The sequence below is a fragment of the Notamacropus eugenii genome, chromosome Y (genome assembly GCF_028372415.1).
Source record: "Notamacropus eugenii isolate mMacEug1 chromosome Y, mMacEug1.pri_v2, whole genome shotgun sequence".
NCBI classification, from domain to species: Eukaryota; Metazoa; Chordata; class Mammalia; order Diprotodontia; family Macropodidae; genus Notamacropus; species Notamacropus eugenii.
In genome coordinates, this window is record NC_092880.1 from 1,056,311 (window position 1) to 1,075,584 (window position 19,274).

At 42.0% G+C, this 19,274-nt stretch overlaps 1 pseudogene; it reads left to right on the plus strand.

Annotated features, from left to right (window-relative positions):
- The first annotated feature begins 522 nt into the window (after positions 1-522).
- The window catches only part of LOC140516683 (carboxypeptidase M-like), a 101,691-nt pseudogene continuing 82,939 nt past the window's right edge, over positions 523-19,274 (plus strand).

The following is a 19,274-nucleotide window of genomic DNA, read 5'->3' on the forward strand; positions in this document are numbered from 1 at the left end:
CAAGGCATAGAGACATACCCACTGCGAGGATTTATTGTGCTTGATTCTATCTGTTTGTTACAAGGAATTTTTCTCCCCTTTCTTTTCTGGGTTAGTTGGGGAGAGGTGCTGGGTTAACAATAGTGATGCCCACATGAAGATGGCCTTGAAAACTTCTTTTGATTCACAGAAGAGAACAGAAGCAAGTTCAGAAGAAGCACAAACAGGACAATTTTGAAAATAAAGTGTAGAATTAATTTTACATATATATATGTGTATATATATTTTTAATGAGACCTGACTTAAAAACAATGACTGGGACCCCAGGAAACATAAGACTGTCGCAGTCTAGGAACGCTGGGAACCCTGAAATCCAAGGGCAAAAGACATGAGTCCCACCTGAAAAGTATTCAACTCAAGCCTTCCTTCAGTCAGAGACAAGTTTTATTAAAACGCTGGTTAAAGTGGGTGACATTGTAAGAATCTGCTTTGGTAGAGGAGACGAACCCTTTTTAGAGGGAAAAGGTGTGTGGGAAGATTTGGATGGAAGTGGACAAAAGCGTCGTCACGGTTCTTTCTTTCTTCCTCCCCCCTCCTCCCGAACCGAGCGCGAGGGGGCCGGCCGTGCCGCCGGCGTGGCGCTGCTTGCTCGCCGCGGGGCGGGTCGACCAGCACTCCGTGAGAGCGTACCGCCGCGGCTGGAGGACAGGAGGATCTGTCGATCGATCGCGGACTGCACGGACCTGGGTCGCGCTCTCGGTCTCGCCCCCCTCCCTCCCTCCCTCCCTCCTCTCTCTCTCTCTCTCTCTCTCTCTCTCTCTCTCTCTCTCTCTCTCTCTATCTCTCTCTCTCTCTTCCCACCCCCCCCCCCTTATCTCCCGGTCCCTGCGCGCATGTGCGGACAGGGTTCAGGGGGCGGAGGGACCCTGGCGCATGCGCATGTGCCCTACTCGGTCACAGACGGCGGCGAGGGTAGGGGTGGGGGAGGGCGCCAGCTCTTCTGCCTACACATGCGCAGCTCCACCAGCTACGAGGGCGCAGCTCCTGTGGCTACACATGCGCAGCTCCACCAGCTACGAGGGCTCAGCTCCTCTGGCTACACATGCGCAGCTCCACCAGCTACGAGGGTGCAGCTCCTCTGGCTCCACATGCGCAGCTCCTCTGGCTACACATGCGCAGCTCCACCAGCTACGAGGGGGCAGCTCCTCCGGCTACACATGCGCAGCTCCACCAGCTACGAGGGCGCAGCTCCTCTGGCTCCACATGCGCAGCTCCACCAACTACGAGGCGGCAGCTCCTCTGGCAGCCACCATGATACCCCCTCCCAGTTAGACTCTGCTGCCAAAGAGCAGGAGAGAAAAGAGGAAAGGGATTCCCACCCACCTAGTATACCTTACTCCATACACATATCCCCAGCTGTCCTTGGATTGTTCCAGAGAAACCTTGAAGACCCTTCTATACATTTCCCTGTCACCCTAATGCCCTAAACAGTGGGTCTCAAAGACCCAGCAGGGCTGCTAGTAGCCTCTTGAAGAAATGTTATACAGCCTTCCAGGTGACTAGTTTTTGTCAAGGAGAAACAAAGATTCAGGTCATTGTAATACCGTAAAACTTGAAACAGGAAATCTAAGTTCGAAACTACTAGTCCTAGACAACAAGTTGTTTTAAAAAAAATAATAAAACAAAATTTAAAAACAAAATCACTTTTTTTCCCGTTCAAAGCAGAAAAACTCTTCTGGCTTTGGATCGGGCCCTGAATTCAAAGCTTTTGTCAAACTCTGGCCTTGATTGGGTGACAAAGCAGTTCAAACCCAACATAATAAAAGGCCAAATATTCGCTTCATTTTCCCACTTGCTCAAAATTTTCTGACTCCACAGAGAGCCAGTGAGTTCCCTGGAGTGAGATGGAGGCAGAGAGTATTCTCCATGCTTTGGAAATTTCATTTAGCTTTTCCTTCCCCTGCCTGGGAAACGCTTAGCTGCTCCCAGAGCTTATTCACAGTGAATAAACAGGACAGCAAGATGCTTAGTGAACCCAGCCCTGTTCCTGGTTTGGTCATAGGTTTATCTTGCTTTTTGTTGCCTTGTCTGAAGATAGCACACCCATTCACTTCACTGTGCGTGGGATGATCACATTGCCCCCTCGGGGATTTGTCAGAGCTGTGCTATAGCTTTCCTCAGCTTAAGTTGGCATTTACTGCTATGTATCTGTCTGTCTTCCATTTACAGAGACTGGGACAAAACGGGGCTTTAGCCTAACCCCAGACAATGATGTGTTCGAGTATCTTGCGTATACCTACTCTTCAAAGAATCCTGAAATGAAAACAGGAAACTTTTGTGAAAATAGTATAAATTTCCCCGATGGTATAACAAATGGATACTTGTGGTACCCACTCAAAGGTTAGTTTTTCTCTGGTTCTACTGGGTTCTTTTCTTGTCTCTTTAATCCAAAGGTTATATGTTCTTCTCTCTATAAGCAGTTATCCAAAGACCCCCCAGTCCTTGCAGACTACTGGCAATCCCTTGCTAACAGAGTGTAGATGAGTTTGTGTTTGACATAGATAATAATAACGTTCCCTGTCATCAAGAACCCAGGCAGAAACGAGAAAATGCAACATTCCATGGCCACAGTGGGTCAGGCCCCTATGGGAAGAGTCCCCTCCCCTAGAGGCGTGATTGTACAAATAGCAGCCTAGATACTGCTTCTTTTGAATTCCAGGTGCTGATGGGCCAGAATACTCACTAGTCCCTTTTCCTAACTCCCTCCCCATTCAGTTGTTCAGCTGTGGGAAGGACGGAGAGCAGACACACAAGTTGGTACTTTTTACAGCAGGATGGCTCTGGGCCAGCCACATGAAAGAATGTAAAACAAGCAGACAGTAGGATTGATAATGCAGCCAAATAAATAGGTGTCTTAAGCACATCTTTCTATGGGTTTCACCTCCTTTGCTCCCTCTGTTTCCAGGCTTCTGTCACCTTCCTCCCCACTGTTGATACAAAGTTTTCTCCTTACACTTAGAAGAGAAATATTCTCTGGCTCAAAGGCAAGCTTTACTGTCTGTCTCTTGCGTATGAGAACAAACCCGTATTGCGTGGGATTAGTTGGAAACATAGTGACACACAACAGTAATTCTGGGACTCATTCCCATGTGTGAGTCTCGATAGACTTGTGTGTCTTCAGTGCTGATGAATGGGGAGTTTGGCAGGAAGTGTGCTCTATTCAAATGTTTGAAGGGCTAGCATGTGAGAAGGAGGGATTACATTTGTCCTGCCTGGCCACAGAAGTACTCGGTGGAAATTACAGGAAGGCAGATCTCAGTCAACATAAAGGTCTCTTACCCAACAGAACTGTCTATAAATCAGAGCTAGAACCATTCCAGCACAAACCTTGTCAGGGAGATCGTTAGAAGTCATTCATTCTACAGATGGAATATACACTAGTCCAGGGGAGGTTCTTAAATCTTTTTGCATCATGAACCCCTTTGGCAATCTGATGAAGCCTACAAAAGCATGTTTTTAATACATTGGATTACAAAGGAAACCAGTTCTATTGAAATGAGGTTAGAATTTTTTTCCCCATCCAAATTCATGGAACTTCTGGCATCTACCCACATAACCCTTAGAGGATAATAACCCCTGAACCATAGAAGATACCTGATGTGTGCATACTTTTCAACTCTTCTAGGATTCTAAGTTAAAATCAGATAAAACATTGTACTTTACATTTATAATCGTCTTAAAAATACGTGCTGGAATGAGAGGCAAAAGAGTGTCAGAGTGAACACCCTCAACATCTGGAGTAGTGGGGACCCCCAGTTCAGTCTGCATCAGTAACAGCAAAATTTGTGCCTTGCTTTTCTATCAGAAGGTTACTCTGGTTATGATTGACCCAGAAATGGCCCAGGAAGTTGAGCCTTCATTACAAAAGTGCAGGTGTGCCCTCTCATTTTTTTTTTTTTTTTTTGGCCTTAAAGAGATGTGCACTTGAGGAAGCTCTATCTTAAGAGGATCCAGCAATGAGTCATTTTGTTAAGGGAGGAATCCTTTTGTAATGGAAATTTTGTAACATGGGGACAATCTTGGACATGTTTCAGCAGCCTGGTATAAGAGCCATAGTGGAGCATTTCCAGTTGCCCCTAGATAATTGCTTTGTCAGGTCTTGTGTCTGTACACTAATTGATGGAGTGAATGGGGCGTTCAGGGAAGGCTAGTACTTCTGGTGTGAGGGCTTGCTGAGCCCTTGTCAGGGCTACTCATCCACCTTTGGTATCCACCTGTCACCCAACTCTCACCTGTGGCTCCAAGAAGCTGGAGCATGTGCAGGTGGTCACTCCCCAAGTTAAACCATAAGGGTAACCAACAGGCCTCATCAGTGAATTAGGGGGATGTCTAAACCAAACATGTGAAGACTTCCTCCATCGGAATGGGCAGATGAGAACAATTTGTTCCAGCAGTCATGAAGGAGGTGAGGCAGGCTCTGTGGAGTGCTTAGAGCTTGGTCAGACATCAAAGATGCCATGGTCATCCCCTGCACCCCAGATCATCACCAGTCATCTTGACTTTTGTCTTGTGACTGGACTTTGATGACTCAGGAAGACCGAATGAGGCTTTATGCAACTCTGCCTCTCTTAAATACAATTGAAGGGCAAGTCAAGACATCATTTGTGAGGTCGCTGGTCATCTTTGAAAACAAAAGAAAACAATACTAATTGGTAAGCACTTCTGAGACAGTCTAATGCAGCCCTCTCATTTTAGAGAGGTCAAGGGACTTGCCAGGGATCTCCTAGGTCTTCAGCAGAAAAAAACAGAATTTAACCCACATTCTCTGCCATCAAATGCAGGCTCTTATCACTGTGAGCGATATGCCTCTTCTTTTCCTTTAACCCAAGCATCTGCAGCTGCCTAATTCACCCATTTCTGTTTGTCTGGTGCTTTTGTTTAGGTGGGATGCAAGATTACAACTACATCTGGGCCCAGTGTTTTGAAATTACGTTGGAGGTGTCATGCTGCAAATATCCACCAGAAGAAAATCTCCCAGACTTTTGGAATAAGAAGCGAGACTCACTAATCAGCTTCATGAAACAGGTTCATCTAGGTCCGTAAGATTTTCAAATGAATTCTTTGCTAACGCCAAGTATGACTTCTAGCAAAACCTGTGGGATAAGAATGCGAACTTACCAATTTCCTGGCTACATTATGGTTTTTCCTAGGAGGCATAACTAGAAGTGAAGAATTTTCTCTGCTAGAGAGGAATCCTTCCATATTTGGGAAGGTGCTATGTCAACCAGTTGGGGTAAAAGAGAGGACAAAAAGTGTTGATTTCCAGTGGGCCCCAAGTTCAAATATCAAGTCACTTGGAAACTGGCCTCAAGACAAGAACACCCTGTGTTAGTGAAAGGGATGACGCTCATTCAACAAATATTTATTACAAGAATCTGGCATATAAGACGCTCTAGGAGGCACTGGGGCTGCAAAGATAGAAGGTGACATTGTCCTTGTCGTCCATGAATTCACATCTCACATCCCACCGTATAAGTTAATGGTGACCTATCCTAGGTTACTTATTACCCATTATAGAAAAAAATTAATAAAAGCCCACCTGCATATGTGATACTTCATAATTTGAACTTCATAAATTTCCATATTTCACTTTAGTTTCCCAGTACAACTCTTCTTGGCCCCATTTCACATCTGGGAAAGCTGATGCTAAGAGTTCAAATGACTTCCTTGAGGTTATAAGTGGTAAGTGGCAAAATGACGTCTTTGAGGACCAAAACATTCCAGAGGGGTAACTGGACACCTGCTTGATGACCTTTTGTCCGTTTCTTTTCCAAGGTAGGAAGGGACCAACAGTGACTCCAGCATCCCCCCCCTCCCCCCTAGAAATCCTGCCAAATGCATCCAAGCTAGTATCATGGGGCTCTACCTGGCCTGCTTCCGGAAAGTCCTTTGCCAGTGTTTCCCACAGCTGCTGGTCAAATACAATGAACAAAAGAGCAATATATTAACTGGGATCATGTACAGTTCAGCGCCCCAGCTGTCACTCAGTCTTCACTCATGTGGGCTTTGTAAAGCTCTTTGACTTTGTTAAATGTTGGTACCATCTGCTTCTATTTAGAACGTCCAGAAGAAAGATCAGAAATTGGCAAATGTTTTTCTGCTATAACGTCAAGTAAAGTGCAGGGAGGAAAGAAAGCGTTTGGGCTTTTGGTTTTGGTTTTTGCCAAGTTCTTGCCCTAATCCTCAACAAAAAACCATCATTTTACATCATCCTTTTTTTGGTTTGTTTTAGAGAAGGTATCATTTCCATCTTCACTTAGGTTCTAGGGTTTTTGCCCATCATCCCATGTCTTTCTCCTTTGCTAAATTCTAAACCTTGATTGATCTCTGGTTACCAGTGCTGAGCCCCCAAACCTTAATCCCCTGGATCTGTTAGGCTTCCTGGATTTGTACACGTTGTATATGCTCAAGTTCTTAATTACCTGCTTCCTTCTTCTGTCATTTCGGTCGTAACTGTATGTCTACTTTGGGCATCCATTTCCCTTCCTCCTGTACTTTCTGTCTGCCATATGAATTGTACCACAAGAGTATATTTTCTAGGATATGTTCAGAAGGGGCTGTAGGGGGAAAGGACATAGAAGTTTAGAAAAAATTCACTAAAAGTAAATAAGAAATAGATATGAAAGAAAAAAATGACCCAAGTCTTAGGCAGATTGACCCCCTAAGCTTGTTTTCTAAGTTGAGTCATAAAATATAAGTATATTCAAGAGGATATAAATATCACTAAAAAAGGTTTCATTATAAAATATATGATCTATCTTCCCTCAATTTATCATGACCCTAAAATTTCATCCACCCTTCACATTCATCCTGAATCACTTCAGCCTGAAAATCCCCTCCTCTTCAGCCTATAGCTTTCCTCATCTAATACCTTTCTCTCAAATTTTTTTCATCCGTGCCCTGTAACCCCTGTTACAAACAGAATTAGGCCAGCAAAACAAATTTACCATGTTGGACATGTTCAAAACAGTACGTCTTCATTCTGCATCCTGAGTCCACCTCTGTAAGGGGGTGGGTTATAGAAAAGGTAAATGATCTCTCTAGGCCTATGCCCTAAATCATTTGTCTTTTCTCTGATCCATAGCTTTAGCCAAGCAGCAGAGGATGGAGGAATCAAAAGATATGGGTTTCAATCCCAGCTCTTCCACTTACTTCCATTTGAGTCCTTGGACAAGTCGCTTTATTTCTCTGGGCCTCAGTCTCCTCATCTGTAAAACTGGGATAATAATCCCTCCCAGGATTGTAATAAGGGTAAAATGATGTAATATTTATAAAGTGTTCTTGCCAATTCTAAATGCTAGCTATTATTCAATGACAGGCCTGGGGCCTCCTGACTCTCAGGTCTGTGCTTTTCCCATGATGTTTGAGTTCTCTTCTGTAGCTAATTCTCATTTGCTCTGATTCAGGAGGTGTGTCCATATTGGCTCCCTTCAGGGACTATAGGGGTAAAGGAACCTGGGTATCAGTCACAGAGTCTCTCTCTCTGGCATACCATAAACAACCAAAGAAAGGCATTCTGGAGGGGAGAAGGGAAGCAAAGAGAACGGCTTATGCATTGCATATCAAATAACTGATCCTACTCGTAGAATGTAGAAGGGAGGTATAGTTTATCCACACAGAATGTGATTGGCACAAAATTCAGCCCATGGAGTCATTTCTTGCTTGGTTAGAAGACCAGCAGACTGTATATCCCGTGCTGACCATTCCAGGACTTTAATGAATGAGAAAACACTGGCTTAGGAAATGATGGACAGGAGGACTTCAGAGAGTCCTGGAAGGAATTATATGAACTGATGCTGAGTGAAATGAGAAGAACCAGGATTACATTGTACACAGTATCAGCCACAGTGTGTGAGGACTATTTCTGGTAGACCCAGCCCCTCACAGCAATACAAACATTCCCAAAGGACTACTGAGACAAAATGCCACCCACATCCAGAGAAAGAACTGTGGAATCAGAACACAGAATGAAGCAGAACATTTCTGCTTTGTGTTGTTTTGGTTTGGTTTGTTTTCTCGCATGATTTCTTCCATTCATTTTAGCTCTTCTATGCAACATGACTAATGTGAAAATGTGCTTAATAAGAATGTATATGTAGAACCCACATAAGATTGCATGCCGTTTCAGGGAGGGGGAGAAAATATAAGACTTATGGAAGTGATTGCAGAAAACTGAAAACAAATAACTTAATTATTAAAAAGAAAAGGTTACACTAGTTTAGGAAAGAAAAGATCTACAGTCCCCTTGAGTCAAGTCAACCAAAGACTGAAGGTAATTTCAGAAAGATACAGTCACTACAGCATTTTCTTCTCTTTTGTCTTTCAGTGAGAACAAGGGAGCGCTTTTCACTCAGGTCTCATCCTTTTCTTCCAGCTTAGAAACAAATCTGCTTTGAAAAAAAACATGTGGTTTGAGTTTTATCCTTTAAGAATCCTGAATTGGGGTCTTTGCATGCTAACTGTAATTCTTTTATGGTGCCCCACGGTCAGGGTTGGAGGCGAAGGAACATGATTTCTCCTGGATTCTTGCCGGGGGAGGTTTCCAGCTGCAATTTTATTGCAGAAAACAAAATTAATTAATTAAATTAAATGACTGCATGGATTGGTGCAACAATTCTGCCCTCTTGTGCTTTCAGACTGATATTTCCCATTGCAACTGCAACCGCTTTCAAGGTTTCCTCGTGAGGCTTCGATTTCAGGGTCTTCCATGGAATGTCTTTTCTGCCCTTGTGACTTGAAGTCCATGGGAAATCTTGATTCCTGAACTTCCTGACAATGGGCATCTGTTCTAGTGCTCTTCAGCTCTGACCTCGACATTGAAGTGTCTGGTGACTTTGCCATCAATGACCCAATTTCATCATTTGACATGATGTATCTGAAGTGGTTGAGACTGCTATCACTTCAGACTAGACCCTACGTATAAAAACCTTGTTGTAGTGCTTTGAGCACTGGATGTTGGCAGCAGGAAACATGGGTTCCATCACTGACTACAGTTAAAGGTAGTTAGCTAGATGGTACAGTGGGTAGAGTGCTGGAATCATGAAGACCTAAGTTCAGATCCCACCTTAGACATTTATTAGGAAAGCCCCTTAACCTCATTCATCTGCAGTTTCTTTATCTGGATAATAATAGCATCTTACAGAGTTATGGTGAGGATGAGATAAATCGTGAGAATGATTCTGCAAACCTAAAGCATTATATGAATGTGAGAGATCATTATTACTAACTAGCTGCGTGACCTTAGGCAAGTTCTGTGTCTGCTCCTCTTCTGAAAAATGGGGGCAGTAAGTCCTATTCTATCTAATCCATAGAGTTCACATGAGGGGGAAATGAGATAACACGTGAAACTGCTTCAAAATGACCAGAGGTCTCCAACACGGGAGAATACCACTCTATTATTGTGCCACTCTCAGGCGACATCGGATCTCCTATTGCATTTTCAAGGACTGAGCTTAGAGGGGAGCTTACACATAATTTCTTCTAACAGCTGCATTTTTCATAGAAAGAAGCTAAAGACCTAGAAAGAAGAGAACAGTTTGGCCAGTGTCACAGAGAGTTAGCCTTAGACAAGTATTAGAGCCAAATTCTAGAAGCTAAGCCTTCTTTGTAGATTCCAGTATCGTAGGCTTTAGAACATGGTGGAACCTTAGAATTTATCCAACCCATTCCCCTCACTTTATAAAGTCTTTGCTTCCTGGGGGCTCTGAGGCTTAGATTAGAATGGGAAATCCTTTCACCTATTGGGAAATCTCTTCTCTGGGCCCAGAAGAGGATTTTAGGGTAAAAGGTCATGAATTTAGAGCTTGAGGAACTTCAGATAATTTCTGGAGCTATTTGGCAGTCTTCAGTCATTTCTTAGAAATCTTAAATGGAAACCATACCGTGCCCTGATTTCCCATAAAGAAAAAACCCTGACGTTTCAAGTTGTGGTCCAGAACCACCCAGCAATCTAAAAGGCTGGACAATAAAAACCTGGGGGATGTTTTGTTCACCAATGGATACAGTCTAGCAAAAGAACTTTGTCCACCCCTGACTGCTTTGTTGTAAGAGAACAAAAGAGAGAAAGGCCACATAGTATCTATATCAACATTAAAGACCTGAGCCACACTGACCTAAGGCAAGACTACTTGTCTCTCGCACTTCTGATGTCTGCCCACCTTGTCATTTGTTGCTTGGCTAGAAGAAGATAAGCAGATGGTATAGCCATAGTATCCAGGGTGTTCATGAATGAAGCCAGGTCAGAAATGGCAAGCTGTGGAGTCAATGGCTAAAGCTTAGTATTTGGAGTCAGGGCGACTCAAGTTCAAAACTGATCTTAGATCCTTTCTAGCTCTCTAATCCTGGTAAAGTTACTTAACGTATCTGCCTCAGTTTCCTTATCTGTAAAATAAGAGCACCTACTTTTGAGAATTGTTGTGAAGACAAAAGGAGATATTTATTAGGCACTTTTGCAAACCTTAAAGTGTTGTATAAATGCTATTTATGATGGTGATGATAACTGCTATCTCATACCTCAACTTACTTTACCTTCCATATTTTCCCATGCATATAGCAAGAAGGAAAGGACTGATATGTACACAAAACATTTACAGCAACTTTTTGTGGTAGCAAAGAATTGGAAACCGAGGGGATGTTCATCAAATGGGGAATGACTGAACAAGTTATGGCATATTATTAACGTGATGAAATATTATTGTGTTGTAAGAAAAGAAGGGAGATGGTTTCAGAAAAGCCTGGAAAGACTTAGATGAACTGACACTAAGTGAAGTGAGCAGAACCAGAATATATGTGTGTGTACGTGTGTGTGTGTATATATATACACATATATACATGTATATATAAATGTGTGTGTATATATATTATTGTTATAAGATAACAACAATATTGTAAAAATAATCAACCCTGAAAAACTTGGGAACTCTGATCCACAACATGATAAACCACAGTCCCAAAGGACTTATTAAGAAACATGCAATCTACTTTCAGATAGAAGTGATGGGCTGAGAGTAAAATGAAACATCTTTTCTTTCTCTTTCCCTCCCTAATGTGGAGACTGATACTGCATAGCTATACCTATTAGTAATGGGCTTTGTTTTTCTTCCTTTCTCAGTGGATATGAGTAGGCTATTTGGAACTGAAGATAAAATTGACTTTTTTAAAAATTTAAATTAGAGAGGTTGGACTCAATGGCTTATAAGGAATCTTCCCATCCTAGATCTAAGATCCTGAGATGGTATTAATCAAAAAGTATTTGAGTTGAAGAAATTTTTTAAAATACATTTATGAAGTAGCCTTTTGGTCCAAATTGTGAATTCGTTGATTACTCCAGGTGAGGAAACTCCCTCTACAACCACAGATGGGCAACTGTTCTCCAGTTAAACTCTTAAGAAAACTGCCTGCGCAGTTTTCAAAAGAAGAAATCAAAGCTATCAGTGGTCACATGGAAAAAAATGCTCTCCAATGCTATTGATCAGAGAAATGCAAATTAAAACAACACTAAGATACTCCTCACACTTCTCAGATTGGCTAACATCACAGACAAAGAAAACATCAAATGCTGAAGGTGATGCAGAAAAATCAGGACACTAATGTGTCTGAAACCAGATTTAAGCAGGCAAAGATGAGTCTTCCTGACTCCAGGCTGGGCACACTCTTCACTATGCCACCCAACTGACCTAAAACACCAACAAAACTACTGTAACTTAAATAAGAAATGGAAAGAACGTCAACAACTGATCAAACAGCCAATCAAAATCCTGTTCAATGCCAATGCCGATAGTATTCAGTCATGAAGGAAACTGAAAACAGATATAAAAGAAAAGTCACGAATCAGATCAAGGAAGGAGCTGCGTGCTTCAAAATGCTATCCTCCTGGTGTGCAGTCTGACAGTGGGATTCGAGAGCAAAGTGGGGGTGTGGCTCTCATGCCTCCACTCTCATCATCTTGGATAAGGAAGTGATGTGAGGCAAAACTGTCATCTCCTCAGTAACTACTGCTCCAACTTTACAGCATATATGCTCAGTCTATACAGCTTTTGAACTGCCTGATATGACCTCCATTCCCACCTCCTACCTTCTCCTTTGAGCAACCTCCATCTTCAATTCTCATGGTCTGTGGTTTATTCTCCATGAACATAATTTGAACCACTGGACTGCTTCATCCTTCCCCTAAAATTCTCCCCTCTGGCCTTTAACCATCCTACAGGTGTTGGCACCAGTTGGGTCTCTAGAGGGTCCTGAGTCAAAGACATTTCTGTGGTTTCCTACTCAAAGTTAATATTGTTGGGGGAGAGGGATTCTTCTACAAAATGTTATCTGATTATCTAAATAGCTTCCAATAAGAGTTTGGCAAGATATTTTAAATGAAAAAAAGTTTTATTCTCACAGGCTATAAACCTTTTTTTGTGTGCTTTTTAGGTATTAAAGGTCAAGTGTTTGATGTGAACAAAAATCCAATACCAAATGTAATAGTGTAGGCTAAGGGCAGGAACCATATATGCCCCTTCAGAACTAACAAATTTGGAGAATATTATCTTCTTCTTCTGCCTGGATCCTATACGATAAATGTAAGCATATAATTGAAGTGGTTCAAATTTACTTTGAAAAGACAAGTCTTTCCCCCATACAAATTCATATCAGACAGGCTATGGGTGGAGGGATTGCTTGGCTCTAAAACAACAATCTCTGGAATCCAGTAACTGACTTGCTTCCTTCTTAGGGTTGAGACTTGTTTTGCTCATAGGGATGCAGTTTGGAGAAATGCAGTGATGGCAACTAAAAGTAAACTCTTCGGAAAGCCCAAGAATTAGAGATGCCTAGGGCTAGAGGGAGGGGATAGTGATAAATTTGACATAGTACAACAAAGAACAATTTTTCTGAAAAATCTGAGATGGGAAAAGTCACATCACATATTGAGCAGCTGTTATTTTTATTGGTTGGTTAGCATTTTTTTTTGAAAGACAGACCATATTCCAAATATTTAGTGTTTAAGAAGTTTAGCACTGAAGGAATCTGAGGGGTAATCTATTCTAATAAATACTTGAGACCTTCCTTAATATCTCTACAAAGTTCTCATCCAGTCTCTGATGGATGATCTCCAGTAATTGGGAACTCAGAGAATTTTAGTGTTGGAAAGGGATGTCCACAGCCTTCTGGTCCAATCCATACATGAAAGGCAGTCCCTATGACATATTCAACAAGTGATTGTCTAGCCTTGGCTTGAAGACCTCTAAGTCTTTTTTCTCCAAAACCTCAGCAGGTAGCTTCTTCTACTTTCAGACTAGAAGTAATTTTTTTTTTGTCTTAGATCTAGCCAAAATCTGCTTCTCTACAACTTCTACTCATTGGTCCTCATGGAAGATTAGTGTGGCAGTAGGATAAAGGATGGATTAGAAAAGGAAAAGAGGAAAGATCTACTAAGAAGATTTTTGCAATAGTCTAAGTTGGTGGCAGTGAGAGCCTGAACTAGGGGGATGTCATTGGGAATGCAGAGTAGGGCAAAGATTCAAGAGATATCACAGAGATGGGCTTGTTAACTAATAAAATGTAAGCAGTAAGGAAAATGACGATAATGCCTCTATGTTACCATAGACAATAGGGAGTCGAAAGGAGGAGTAAGTATATTGGGAAAGATGACAAGTGCCATTTTGGACATACTGAGTTTAAGGTACCAGTGGGTACCTTTTCCTTGGGAAACAGAGGACATTGAAGATGTTAGAGCTGGAGATAAAGACTGGGAAGTCACATAAATAGATGTTGTAGTTTTATTTTGGCAGTGACAGGGAAGAAACATGGGGTAATGGTAGGAGTAGAATAGTAAAGCAAAGTTTATTTGGAATTCAGAAGACTTGAGCATGATTGTCGGTGCATGAGAAGGGTGTGACAGAAAGATGCAGGAGAGGAATGTCTTGGTTCTGGAGCAAATCGGTTCAAGGGCACAAGGGGAAGGTGGTTCGCTTTATTACAGACTGGAATCTTTCTTTCTGTGGCCACAGGAAAAATTATGCTGAGAGGTTCTTAGGAGAAGAAATAATAAGAGTTTCCTTCAGATAATCTCCTTCTCAGTGTGGAGTGTAGCTGGATAAAGAAGAGGAAAAAGAAAAGGTTTAAAACAATCTCTATGGGGAAAAAGCTGGGGAGTAATGAAGGCCAAGATAGAAGAGGTATCAAATAGTTAGGAGGAAGGTATAGAAGGTGAAAGTTCATTTTCATTTTGTGGCATTTACCAGCAATACCCCTTGAAGTAGAGAAATCAGAAGTTTGAACCACTTAGGATTGATAATTTTCTGTTCAGGAATGGTTGAAGACCATGGAAAGTTCAAGTGATTCTAAGGTAGAAGCTAATAAAATGGTTTTTGGCTTTGTAAAGCCAAAGTGTGGTATAGGAATTAGGAGACTAAGTGAAGAATCCATGGTGAAGAATCCATAAGTAAAAGTGCAGATTAGGTTTTAGGAGAGTAGAAGAGACAGAAGAATTAAAAGGTCATGTCAGAGAGAGAAATTTCAAAGTTCAGGATCTTGGAGGTATTGCAATTTCAAGAGATGGTGAAGACTAGAGTGTAATAGTGTCAATGAAATGTGTTGGATAAAAAAAGGGTCTTTAGGCTGAGATATTGTGTGGTCAGATTGTTAGAAGGGTTGCCATTATGAACACTGACATCCCCTAGGATGATGGAAGAGAATGAAATGGAGAGAAAAATGGAAATCATGAACCCAGATCATTGAGAAGGTCGGGCAGTGGCCTGAAGGTCAAGAGATGACATCAGTAAGAATGGGGAGTTGGTTTTGAGTCATTTCAATCGTGCCCAGCTCTTCGTGACTCCATTTGGGTTTTTCTTGGCAAAGATGGTGGAATGGTTTGCTAGTGGTTCCCTTCTCTAGCTCATTTCACGGATGAGGAACTAAGGCAAATGGGATTAAGTGACTTGCCCAAGAACATAGGGATACTAAGTGTCTGAGGTCACATCTGAACTCAGATCTTCCTCACTCCAGACCCAGCACTCTATGTATTGTGCCATTTAATTGCCCTGTAACCAGTGTAATGCAGTGCACATTCAGCCCAATTTAAACCACAGACTTAAAGAGTTCATCCACCCCAGAGATCAAAATAGAACAGAATTCTGGTGTATTGTAAATGTGTCTTTATGGGCACTTACTTCCAGGCAGCTGTAATGTGAGGGTCAAATGAGACAATGGGTGTAAAGCATTTTGCTATAAAAATACCATTTGCTAGTGTAGTAGTAGTAGTAGTAGTAGTAGTGGTAGTAGTGGTAGTAGTAATAGTAGTAGCAGTAGTAGTAGTAGTAGTAGTAGTAGCAGTAGTAGTAGCAGTAGTAGTAGTAGTAGTAGTAGTAGTAGTAGTAGTAGTATGGGCAGCTAGGCGGTGCAGTGGATAGACCAGGAGTCAGGAGGACCTGAGTTCAAATCTCACCTCAGATACTTGAAACTCACTAGCTGTGTTGACCTTGGGCAAGTCACTTAATCCCAATTGCCTCATCCTGGGTCATCTCTAGTCATCCTGATGAATATCTGGTCACTGGATTCAGATGGCTCTGGAGGAGAAGTGAGGCTGGTGATCTGCACAGCCCTCCCTCACTCAGCACAAAGTCACGTCCAAGTCATGTCATCATTTCTCTGATGGCATGGTCTTCTTCAGCAACGAAGGATGAAACACACAGAAGTAGCAGTACTAGTACTACTAGTAGTAATAGTTTTGTTGTTATCCCAAACTCAGCTGGCCTCCAGTCTGATCATGACTTCATTCCCTCAGCCTTCTAGCACATTCCTATAGAGCTAAAGTAATACGTATGAAGCAATTCAAAGGTGTCCTGGCAAATGTTTAACAAATGGGTTCTGGGAGGGAGCAGTAGCCACACAATTCTAAATTTAATCTGCATTATTTACTTTTAGAGCATCTAGGTGGTAAATGGATAGAATGCCAGGCTGGAGTCAGGAGCATTCATCTTTGTTGTTCAGTTATACCCCATTTTGGGGTTTTTGTGACAAAGTTCATTTTATTGATGAGGAAACTGAGGCAAACGGAGTTAAGTGACTTGCTCACAGTCATATAGCTATTAATTGTCTGAGGTCAGATTTGAACTCAGAAAGATTCCTGATTCCAAGCCCAGTGCTCTATAAATTGCACCACCTAGCTACCTATTACCTCTACTGTAAACTGTCAAAACCGTGCATTTGCTCTGATTTGAAGGGGGTAGGAGGTGGGGGAAAGGGGTCTTTGCCCCTTCAAGGGAGATCTTGTTCCTCCTTTTTCTGGTCAGAATATAGTGGACCTTCATGATGTACTGATTAGGGAAACAGTTGGGTATACTGGAAAAGAGGACCTGAGTTCAAATTCCAGCTCTGACATTCACCAGTTGTGGGAGTGACCTTGATCAAGTCATTTATGCTTGTTAACTCTCAATTTCTTCATATACCAAATGAGGGGATTGGACTACATGGTCTCAGATCCCTTCTGGTTCTAAATCTATGATATGATGATCCTTAGGACTATGGCCTCCCTTGCTTAGAAGGGTTTTCTACTCCACTACCACCACCCCCTTTTCCCCCCCCAAAGTAGTAAAATGGTCCCTTCTGTGTACACTGGATTTCACTGTGGTATTTCCTTTTGGCTAGAAACTCATACACCTGGGTGGAGTAAACCTAATGAATAACATGAATTGCTCTCTGTGGTACCAGAGACAACTTTAAATGTATAAACTTCCCTTGAGCGCAAGGACATGCCAACACCCCAAGGGATTCTGCATGACTTGTACCACATTATTTGCCCATTTAATAAACATTAAGCTTGTTGCCTTGGATTTTTCATTTCTTTGGATATTAAATAGATGCAAACATTTTAATTATTAAACAGATTGTGAGTCCTCATTGTACATCAAAAAATTATTTGTACAGCCTTGTATGTAAGGAGGCACCCCCAGGTGATGAATTATTTATGCCCCATTGATCAGCCTGGCTTAAAACAAAGAGCCTGAAGTTACTCTGAAACTTGGTAGGTGAAACCTTTAAGGTCAGAACTAAGGATTTTATTATGACGTGACTTTTAGCCAGATATATGGAGTGTGGTGTTCCATTCTGAGAACCACTTTTTAGAAAGGACATTGAGAAACCGAATAATCCTTTAAATCAAGGTAAAATGGGGAAGGGCAGATCTCAAATCCGTGTTATTTAAGGATCAGTTGAAAGGACTCAAGGTGTTTACCCTGTAGAAGAGAAAACTTGGCAGGGGAAGGGACCCTGAAAACTGTCTTCAGATATCTAAAGGATTGTCACCTGGAAAAAGGACTGCTTTTACTTTGCCCTGAGGGCAAAATTAGAAACAGGGGATACTAGATAGTTTTAGAGTTGATATTAGGAAAAAACAGAGAGAACTCCGCAAGAATTGGAATATGGAATTCAGGAGGTAATGTGTTTCCACTCATTGGAGGTGAACTGGATCACTTGTTGGGAGTGTTATAAGGCATTCTTGGTCAGATGTAAGTTATACTAAAGGATCTCCAAGATCTCTTCCAGCTGACATTCTAGGATTCCCTCCCTTGGGCTCTCATATTCCATTTACCATGGATTACATACATACAGCATTTTTCAGTATGAGAATCTCATGGCCAGCTTTTTTCCTATTTTTTCCTCTTAAAAAAAATGTGCTGCTTCTCTCTTTTCTTTGCAGAGGTTGAGGACTGATAAAAGTATGAAATCGTGTATATTATCAGAGGCAGTTCTTCTGTGGGTTAACCTTTGGTTTTGCTAAACTGCTTTTTTTCCTGTCTTTTTTTTTTCAGTCTGTTACAAGCCATTGTTTGTTAGATAAGGAAGGGATAAATCTAGAAATGATCAACAAAAAGAAAATGTTTAGATAAATAAATGAAGAAGGAAAGAAAGAACGGCAGTCAGTCTGGCAGAGACAACAATAGGGACCTTATCTATTACAGAGCCCAAAAGAGCAGAATGAGACCCATACAAGTGCAGGGGGGTGGAGATCTGATTCTCACCCTCCTCCCTTTGTCTTTTCATCATTGTCACTGGCTGAATGCACTTGTCAATCAACCAAGAGTTCTGATTCCCTCCCCCGCTTTTGACCAATCACTGATTGAATGAGCTATCAATCAGCAATAGTACAGCTAAGGACCATTTCAATTGGTTGTCATTTCACTCTGCCTGATCTGAGGTGATCGCTGGTTCAGCCAGCTAGTGACAGGGCTCCAGGCTAAGAGTCCTCCTTTATTCCCTCTGCTAATTCAACAAGGACCACCCTCTTGATTACGGGGTGGTGTATTTTGTTGATTCTAGAGATTGCTGCCTAGTATCTCCCTCATGAAGCTGGAGGAAGGAACAATTCTGGGATGCCAGAGTCAGTACCCCCACGTGCCAGGATGGGTGACACCCCTGACTGACAACCTACAGAGACAAAACTCAAACTTTGATTCCACTATCCCAAGATAGACAGAGGGCCCTATTTCAAGTTCTTTTGGAAGGCATTCAAGCTTAAATTAACTCTGGAGGGAAAATAAATTGCTAGGGAGCTGACTTTGTCTGCTTATTTTGTTTACAAATATTGCGACATTTCCTGGGAGGGAGCCAGGAACACGTTTCCTTTGGTGCAAATTTTGCCTTCACTGAGGACTCTTGGTCACCCAGAAGAAGACCAGAGTAGAATGATAATTTTGCTTTCTACTTCTCAGCTGCATGCCTGACCTTTTTTTTTTTTTTTCATTTTATGGTTCTTGGCTACATCTTTATCAGCCTTGATTCTGTTGACCTAAAAACTTAAAAAGAAAGGCAACAGGCTGAATGCATATGTGTGGGATGGCTCAGGTCCCTACATAAATCAGTTACTCAGAGGCCTCTCAAAGTGATGACAGAAAAGTGATTTATTCGATTCTCGAGAAGCGGGGCTCACCTGTAGGAGTAGGAAAGCCGAAGACAAAAATCAGGACAGTGATTTATAAACTCTAACGCAAGTCCCTCCTCCCCCCACTGACCATTATCCTCATTAGCTGAGGATATGGTCTTACATTCTAGACACGAAATCTAACCAATCCCTTTGAAATGAAGACATCGAGGAATTACGCAAGTTTTGTCCAATCATTGAGACCCCAGTACACCACACAGTTTTATACCTTATATGGAACTATTCTATTCCAAAAACACTGCAGCCCCGAGCCTCCAGGCCCCACCTCACCCTTGGGAGAAAACCACAATCTGAGGAGTCTTCACCAAGT